The sequence below is a fragment of the Polistes dominula genome, unplaced genomic scaffold, assembly GCF_049000335.1.
Source record: "Polistes dominula isolate Pdom_NZ unplaced genomic scaffold, Pdom_raw_medaka contig_33, whole genome shotgun sequence".
NCBI lineage: Eukaryota > Metazoa > Arthropoda > Insecta > Hymenoptera > Vespidae > Polistes > Polistes dominula.
Genome location: NW_028300998.1, coordinates 3,692,200 through 3,702,041, shown reverse-complemented (window position 1 = coordinate 3,702,041; position 9,842 = coordinate 3,692,200). Strand labels below are relative to the sequence as shown.

Here is a 9,842-nt window from a genome sequence, read left to right as displayed (position 1 = left end):
CTACCCATGGCAGCATGGCTGGCACCGGTTTCTCTTTCTCTCTCGCACTTTACTACCTCTTTCTATCTCTACCTCTCTCCGTATATATATATATCCCTCATTCACTCATTCCTGCTCTTTTCTAGGCATCGTTGCGTCATCGTCAACCCATCGTTCTCTCTTTCTTTCTCTGTCTCTCTCTCTTTCTCTCTCTCGTATCGTTATATGTGCTGAGTGCGTGACGTCAGAAGAACGACGACTCGTTACCTCGTGACGTAGCTGTAACGTCATAGTAGTCACGATAGAGAGCAGCAAATCGGAATGCCACCACGAGTGGCGCTTCGATCGACCTATCAACTTTTGCTTGCAAAGCGCGCGTTATTATTATGTATGTATATGTATATGTATGTTATGTGGTGAAAGAATTGAATTCTATTCCGTGTTGGCATATATCGTCGTTTATTTGCATGCATGGAAGAACATACAACCTGTGTTATCCAGACGTTATTATTTTAGTTTATTTGGAATCATTTACTATGGAAATTGAAACCAGGCAAGATATTTTCAAGCGACGTATTCGTTTTGATAACGTCGTTAACTTTTTGATTTAATATGTTGTATTGATAATGTTTTACAAGTTTAAAATTATGCACACAAAAAGCCGGACAAATAAAACTAAGTTAACTTAACATAAGACGATAAGCAACAGTCCTTGAAGTGTTCATAAGCGTCCAGGCAGTACTTAGCATTTAAACTTTACGCTCAACAGGTGTTAAAAGTAATTATCTATTATCTCGAATAACGATCTTCTAGCTCTTCTTCTCTTATCCCCTTTAACAAAACTTAAAAGAAAAGAAAAGAAAAAAAAAGAAAAGTAAAAGTTAACACATTAAATCGCCATTACTTCATTAACTTCGGAAAGGATTCGTTCGATCGGAAGCAACGATAAGCGCGACAGCAATTTCGTAGGCTAATCGGTCGAAGGTGGTTGAGTATAATCTTTGCGAAGTAAAAAAAGAAGGGTGGACGGAAGGAAAGAGTTAAGAAGGAAGTTATAGCGTAGAATGAACGATGCGTACAGCATAGTAAGAGGTGCTATGGTGGCAAAGTATCGTCAACAATAGACAATGATCGTAAAACAAGAGTTTTACGAGCCTCCACTTGAAGATGTGACGATGATGGTTGTGGTGTTATTGGTGGTGTGTTGATGGTATTGGTAGAATCTGGCGGAGGAAGAAGTAAAGGAAGTGGAAGAGAAAGAGGTGGAAGAGAAGGAGGAGGAGGAGTTGGAGGAGGAGGAGTACCAAAGCGAGTGCTGAAGCGACGGCCGTCGAGTGGGGCTCTCACGGTTTACGAGCGCATAACAGACGCGTTTATGGCCGTGATCACATGGCCCACTCACATACCTATAGCTATACAACCGGCTCCCATAGCCCACTGCGAAGTAAACAAATCGTAAAGCTCTGCTTCGGATTTACTGACCTGCCGCAATATACGGAAAGCAATACGGAAAGGCAGCCAACCAACCGGCTTTGATAACGTTCTGCTCGTTTCGTGCGCGTGCCGAGCGACGTTCCGCTTCGACGTTAATATACATAAGCTATATGTGATCGGACGATCTTTATACTAACCCCTAATACACTCTCTCTTTCATCCATTACTATTATGAGGCACAAAATCGATAATTACGTCACATTTATCTTCTCTATCGACTAGTTATCTTCAATTGCACGTCATCGAACCGTTTTCCTTCTTAATGAACAAATATCTATGGCAAACATCGTTACGACTGTTATATACATATTCCGTGTTACTTATCGCTACTATTTTATTCGTTTACTATCGTACCTTGTATCGAGAGAAGATTTTGAAAAACCGAGTAACTAATCTTTTACAACCATTTCATCTTACTTAATGTCTATTAGTACATTCACATTATAAATATCGTTGAGATTCGATCGGGCAGGTTAATATTACGAGTCAAGCTTAACGATTATTTAACTTGTAATTCACATCTAGCCGGATATGCGTATTTATGACACTTCAAGAATTCTCACGTTAAACAATGGACTTTGCGAGATCGGGTAGGATAGATCGAAAAAGGATACATTAATGTTACGTATGGAATAATTAACGTTTAATTATCGTTTCGCGTTTATTATGTTCTTTACAAATTGACGCGCTAATAACGTCGCTATCTGACGCATCTATCTTTCCAATTAATTCGCATGCATTTCCTTGCTTTCCTTGACTATAGTATCGAGTCTGTCGAAGCCGAACGACGAACAAGGCTTGTCGAACTCATTTTATTCTCGGACTATTTTTTATCGTCATAGCTAAATACTACCTATATCATTTTTCCTTCTTTCGATCAATGGTCCATGATGCGCGCGCGCACACACAGCACTTTGTCTTCTGCTTCTTGTTTCATTGTTCTCGTGGGTACCGCTAGATGCCGACACTGCTTTATGACTTTCCAAGTGACCAGTAGTTGACGCTACGATCGGTTTATCGTCCATTTATTTGCTCAACGCCATTCATGTGTAAAGGGTTACTTTTAATACATTTCCAACGATAAACTTGATTCTCTTCTCAAAACTCCATGAAAATTTAAGTTAATTATAAACATTATAATACCCTACAGTTTTCAAAAAGATAATTTTGATAATGTAATAGTAAGTAAATACGTTTACGTTTGTTTTTGATTGATTACACTTTAAAATGCTTACCTTACGATCGATGTGACGGTACTCTGACAATTTTCGATTCGATTATGGAATCGCAATCCTCCGCGTTCGCAATCGTTTAATCAAGTGATCCGTTTGGTAAAAAGAAGCGATCGGTTCTATCCTAAGAAAGAAATTTCTAGTCTTTCAAACGCGGAGGCGAGTGCGGAGGTTCCGCGTAGCGCGCAGAGTCACGGAGGTGATTTATTCGACTTAATTCCAATTCCATTGGAGCCACGGGGCAGGGGTTGGAGGAGAGAGGTGGAACGTAGGAAAGGTGGTTGGGAGAAAGGAGAGAAGGACGAAGAGGGTGGATATTCTTATGCAATTTGCCAGAAAGGTTCAAGAACCCGAGAGATCCCGCAATTTATCTTACCTTATGTTACGCCGAGCCAAGGCAACGCAAGATAGATGGCGTTAGTGCTTCCAACCCCTCTTTCTCTCTCTCTTGTACTGCTCTCTTTTCCCTCTCTTGCCATCTCTTTCTCTTTCTCTCTCTCGGGTCACCCAAACTCCGTACAGAGCTCTGCGACCACCCCTTCCCCCAGCCAATGAGGGACGACCGCGGTGGCCATCTTGGATGGAGAGTTATTGAACGAAAAAGATGAGTAAGAAACTTGTTATGGGGGTGCGTTCTCTCCGCGCCACTGGGACTTGCTCGAGAAACGGGCGTGTTGAGGAGGAAGGGTGAACAAGGAAAAAGGGGAGGAAGACGAGAAAAAGAGAGAGAGAGAAGCTAGCTACAAGGGGTTGTTGGCGCTATATTGATCAATTGCTTTGTCGTGCTTTGCGCTACTTTCCACCTATAAAGCACGATGCCTAAGGAAGCGCGATACTTGCCGAGCGCTCAACTGAGACTAATTATATAACGATCTTATTCGTCGGAATTTTCAAAGAAGTATTCTTCTTCATCATCCTTTTTTATTGCCTTTTAATCATTAATAGATTATCTGTAAAAATATATTGGTTATTGAAATATAGAAAATTAAATTTATTTGATTACCCAAAGAACACCACGTGGACACGCAAATGATAAGAATCAGCGATAGTACCCTCAATTACCGACGATAATCGAAATAGGATATATCACATAAATGGAACTATTCTAAATCATTTTCTTGTTGACAGGTAATAAGCTTTCATTTATATATATATATATATATATATATATCACGATTCTTCTTTTCGTAAATCGAGAAGTCAATGTTTGAGAGGTAGTCAAATTATAAAAATGTTTTCTTAGTAAATTATGACTGTGAAACGTTGTGCATTTTCTATGCGCTCATGCACGCGTTTTCCCTTCGCAGAGGAATTTTTATCGCGTCGCGTGATCGCGAAGTAAGACAACGTCAACAGCTGTGGGCATGCGACGAAGTAGCAGGACATGGGTGGTCCGTCTACTTGCATTTCACGAATGCTTAACGCGTTTTCGCTTTATAGGCGCGTGCGCGAGCGAGGTGTCGCCTAACTAAATTTCGCCTTGAGGTTTTACAAAGTGTTTGAACTATCTACGAGACCGTACACGGGACGGAGACGTTGCGTACGTGGTTTCACGCTCGCAAATTCGTGATCGGCCTGACAATACGACGATTAAGTTCGAACATTGGGATGCGTATTAGCGTGCGATAAACATACTGCGATAAAAACAATCTTATTGACGCATCAATATTAATAATGAATCGTCGCGGAAGGTGGGCCTCATCATAATTTCGTTGTTGTTCTGCGACAAATGCGCGCGTCCAATTTTATCTTATCGTCCGTTAAAATATTTAATTCCACTTTGAAATGTAATTATTTTTAATCATTTCAATCATATACTATAATTGGACCGTCCATTTTGAAAGTGGTGTAAGTCCACTTTCTTTTGTTTCGAGAAAATTAAAGATTTTCATATCAATGATTACACAATTTCTTTTACCGACCAATTTTAAATTGTACAAAACATGGGCACTTTTTAAGAAATTAAATATTAACTAATCATCCATAAAAAATTTACATTAAATTAAGCATAAATTACGTGATATCTCTTTTTTTTTTTAAACTGGACTTAAACGACTTTCAAAATAAACGGTTCAATTATAATAACCATAGTTTTAAAAATTCATTGTTTTACATGTGATAAAAAGAACGACTGCATCGAATGCTCAAAAAATTATTTTAAAAAACATTGCCAATATCTTGACCAGATAATACTATATAAACTAGCAAATGACTAAATACGTGACTAAGTTTATAGATAACTTTTATTTATTGAGAGACCTTACTTCGCAAATAACGGACGGCAGTTCATTTCTATTAAATTTATTATTCTTGGTCATTCTCTCACTGCATTATATATTATTTCACGGGTAATCGATAACGATATACTTTTTAATGCAATCAATTTTTTCTTTGCGAAAATAACAATGAAAGTTGTTTCCCTAATCTCAATTAATAAATTTTTCTTTCCAACAAAAATCCGAAAAATTCAAATTTCCCGCCAAATTTGAAATCTTCTTTACCTACAAGAAATTATCGTTTCCCATTTTTATCGACAAGTTTTACAAAGACTCCGTCCGATGGCGCTGGTCAGAAAACAGCGTTCGACGCGCCATCTGTAAGGCAACGAATGAAACGTCTCCTGTTAGGCCACGTGCGTTCCCCCAATAGGAGGCGTGAGGTTCTCAGTCTTCCAGTCGCTCGGGGATTGAAGAGTGGGGTGATTATTGTCGTCGGTGGTAGTGTGCGAATCGAGTCGCTCGCGCACTCTAGTCTCCGACTTGGTGGTGGTGGGTATGGAGGGGGGTGGCAGAGCTGCGGTGTGTCCGCAACGGCGCAGAATCTCATCGATCATTTGTATGCATTTCCCCGTGTTTCACGGCGCGCCCACTGTGTGCGTCGTGTCGCACATAGTCAAAGGAAAGAGAAAGAAAGAGAAAAAGAGAGAGAGAAGAATCTCCATCGTACCCCTGACGCGTCCACCCATATCACCCCACCCCCACGATATTTACCCCTTCCTTGGCAAAACGAAGCGTTGAATCCGTGACGTTCGGCAGACGATACCGAGCGACCATCACCGAGCCTTTCCTTACCTTCTCCATTATATTTATGCGCTGGCTCGCACCAACGAAGGTTTATGTCGTCTTTTCATTTCATTCTATATACACATCTAATACAATTACTTGTCACTTGTTTTTTGCAAGTCCATTCGTTCATCGTTGTCGACGTACGATAAGAAGAAAGAAACTATTTATAATATTGATTGAATAATTATGTCAATTCTTTCTTTTTTTCTTTACATTCGACACCGATTTCTTTCGTTCTCGTTTTATTTTTTTTCTTGTTTATTTATTTATGCAGTCGAAGAACAAGTCGTAAAAGGAAGTATTGCCGTTTACTCACAGTGATGATCAGTTATAGTCGTTCGTATAAACGGGATTAGTCTCGCGCTGCAAGCGGCATTGAACGCGCGCGCGGATCAACACCACGTGTCGCGGGTGCCCAATAAAGTGCGCGAGTGCCACCGCCTCGACCAATCGCAATGTGAAGATGCTGCTCTTTCGTGACGCGACTACCGGCTACGTTTAAACCGAATCTAAAACGTGACCTCGTTCAATCTATGTCAGTTTTATTCTGATGCGGATGCCGGTAATAACATTTTACGATTCATCGATTTTCTTCTCTCACTCTCCCTTTCACTATATTTTAGCTTTACGATTATTGTGATTTGGGCATACAGCATTAAGATAACGTACTTTACGTAAAACATGAATTATAATAATTACCAATTATTTTTATTGTGTTTTTATTTGTTAACTTTATTTCTTTTATACGCAGTGTATTTCAGAATAAACGGTGCCAATTAAAGTAGTTTAATTAAAACAATAATCAATATATGAATTAATTAAAAATTTCTATAATATTTATAAACCATCGTAAAATATACACTTTATTATTAGGTATACCGGAAAATTCTGTCCGTTCAAACAAACGTTAGTTCAATTTTTTGTCACTAGGGATAAGGCATTTTTTAAAATGGAATATACAAATTGCCACCATATTGGCAAGAAGTCAAAAATAATTATGGTAATTATTATTATTCGATAAAGGTCATTCAAATTATGAACAGTTTATTATTTTATTTTATTCTAAAAACGGAAAGAATATTCCCGTAGATATTAATATTAAATACATTTTCTTTTTATTGAAAGAATAAATTTGAATTTATAATAAATTAAGTAAAAACTTGATCATAACTAAAAATAAACGTGAAAGGAAGTTTTTTCTCGTTGTTATCTAACATCAAACAAATCTTATAACCTGTATAAATGCATAGTAAAAAGAAAAAAGAAGGCTCAAACATATTAGGAACAACAGTTTCATGTCAATGTATTTTCGGTACTCACAATATACTTCCGTTAAAATTTGGAAAAAGTCTAAAAGACAGAAAAAGAAAAAGAGGAAAGAATTATTTGGAGACTTCTTTGACGTAGGTGGTTACGCGCGCGCGTACTACACATGTAAACGCGTGTACGCATACGCATATCCTGGAGGATCGTAAATCAGATGGATACCTATATATGTGGGTATAATACGTATGTGCTGTAACGGTATGTAATTTATTGTTTCAGGTAAGTGACGTCGTACCGCTTCAGGCCGATTCGAGCATACACGTTCCTTTCCCGGCATAATGTAAGCAACCCACTGTACGTATTACAACGATGTTAAACCGACGCTTCGTGCCTTGTTGAAAGAAACAATGAAGGCAGGACGGTAACCTTCTAAATGTGCGTGCGTGTGACGTGCGTGCGTGTGCATATGTATGTATTGTGTTTGTTTAGTATATATTTACGTATATACCTGTACTCTAAATTTTATTCGTCCAAATTTAAACATAACAGGAAGTTTTTATCGTTCGGAGAAAAAAAGAAACATATTTTTATATATCCTGTTGTAAACAAAAATAAAGATAAAAGGAGGGAAAAAATGGAAACGTAAAACAAAATAATAATAACGCGACAGTATTCAACAGAGAATAATATATTTTTTTTTTGGCTTAGAAATCATTGCTACCTTCTTGGTTGGTTGGTCGGACGTTGACAAATAACGTCATAAACGTGTAACACTAGTTAGAATATCGATTACTTTTTTAGTACAAGCGTTCATATGGAAATTTACTTGATTTCTATCGATCGCAATTAGATATGAATGTTTAATTATCTTCTTGATAATAATGTATCTAAATATTCATATTTCTTAGATAAATAAAATATAGGTTGTGTGCTAATTAACATTACGCGACAACGATGATTACGATTAATATATGTAAATTCGATTAAAAAGCATATAAGCAATAAAAGAAAGATCGTCGAACGAGTCTTTTCTTCTTCTTCTATTTCTTCTTCTTCTTCTTCTTCTTCTTCTTCTTCTTCTTCCGGCGGCATGATCAAAGGCTTACCCTTTTTCAGACAATTTCTCTTCTCTTTCGTTCGCTTTTATATACGTAACGAAGAGAACGAAGTTTGTGGCTAAAGGAGGAAAGAACGGAACGAGCAGCTGTCGATATAAAATCCGGTTTATGCCGAATTCGATTATCCCTACTCTTACTCACTGCCTCACTGATATTCTCAACGCGATAAGTGGATCTTAAATGCGGCCACCTGTAATACAATATATTACGGTAATGGCGCACGCCTTACGCGATAAAACACATAGGTACGTTCCTACAGGTGTAAACGGCTCTAAACGAGGCACAGTTATTAGCGTAGCACTGCAGGAGGGTCCGCTGTGGAAACGTAAGAGTATAATAAGTTGTGCTGCTTTCGCTAACGCGAAGGAATGAATGCGAGGGTGGGGTACGGTTGGGGGTAGGGGACTAGAAGAGTTGGGGCCGAGGAAGAACCGAGAAAGGCAACGATGGGGTGGGAATGAAAAAGAATTCTCGTCGAGGATGGGACCAAGAAGGGGCCACACACCGTCGGCTTGTAAGACGCGCTGTGAGATTAAATGCTTCATTAATGTGATTAAAGTAAAAAGCTGTTTGAGTAATGAGTCACGCTGAATCATTCGTCGGACCGCTCTGTACATCTTCCATGAGTTAGACGGAATTCTCTCTCTCTCTCTCTATTTTTTGTTTTTTATTTTTGTAAATTTTCATTATTTCGTTGGGCAGGTTTTTACACGTAAAATAGGTAAATTAGGAAAAGTTATTTTATTGTCTTTTTTCAAGTTGATATTTGATGCTATCCGTTGGACGTTTCCTGTTCTGGTATCGAAGTCTTTCAAATGTAACGTCTCCCATGAGAAACAACGAAGTAATGAAATTAAAATGAATTAACGAAAAAAGGTTTTGTTGAGAAGGCAAATGTACGAATTACTTTTTATTGCAATGTTAATGTAAATGGCAGTAGTATCGCGGTAATCTTCAAAGCGATAGAAGCACAAAGTGGCATTCTATGGTCATTTCGTATACATTGTTCGCGAAACGTAGAGAATAGCAGAACGATCGCGTTCAACACGAATGAAAGGTCGGTACATGTAATCTCGAGGACGTTTGTATAGCAATACGATGGCAGCTCTATCGGGACTAGCAATTGTAAACGCCGTTGAGTTTCGTCGTGCGAATGGGTAGCCGCCTTTGAGTACGACTCAAAAGGTTTCTGATATCCGTGCAGAACACCTGCTTCGCCACCATATTGAATAGTTCCACAGTAAGTTTAGATCACAGGTGTGTAATATTCATAGAATCCTCGGTTGAAACTTTAAATTATTTTTAAATGTGTCTTTTTAATCAGATAATAATGATTGCAATTAATTTACGTTGCAATTAAGCTGTCTAGTTCGTGTATTAAAAAATGATTCATTATGGAGTTAATCAACTATTACGTATGATAAAAAAAAGAAACAGATAAAGTGAAAATAAATAACGAAGGTAGAAGCTGATCAATCGCATTGAACTCGCGTGAATAATATTTTGATTTTGATTCTTAGTTAACGACGATCTTATCTCATTCAGTCATAAGTCATAATACTTGACAACAGTCATTCGAGAATCGATGCATAAAAATGCATCATGCAGCAATTTCGATATAAAATCCCGGTACGAAGAACTGCACTGCGTATCTTCGAAGAAAATCTATATATTCTCGTGTTCGTGTC

General features: G+C 38.1%; 1 long non-coding RNA gene across 2 annotated transcripts; it reads right to left on the bottom strand.

Annotated features, from left to right (window-relative positions):
• Positions 1 to 421: 421 nt before the first annotated feature.
• LOC149032230 (uncharacterized) lies at positions 422 to 3,866 on the bottom strand. Of its 2 annotated transcripts, XR_016176881.1 has the most exons (3): positions 3,758 to 3,866; positions 2,709 to 3,655; positions 422 to 2,577 (listed from the first exon to the last, which is right to left on the bottom strand). It is a non-coding gene; the product is annotated as an uncharacterized LOC149032230 (long non-coding RNA). The 2 variants fall into 2 exon arrangements; XR_016176880.1 differs by having other exon boundaries at positions 2,709 to 3,856.
• Positions 3,867 to 9,842: the final 5,976 nt, after the last annotated feature.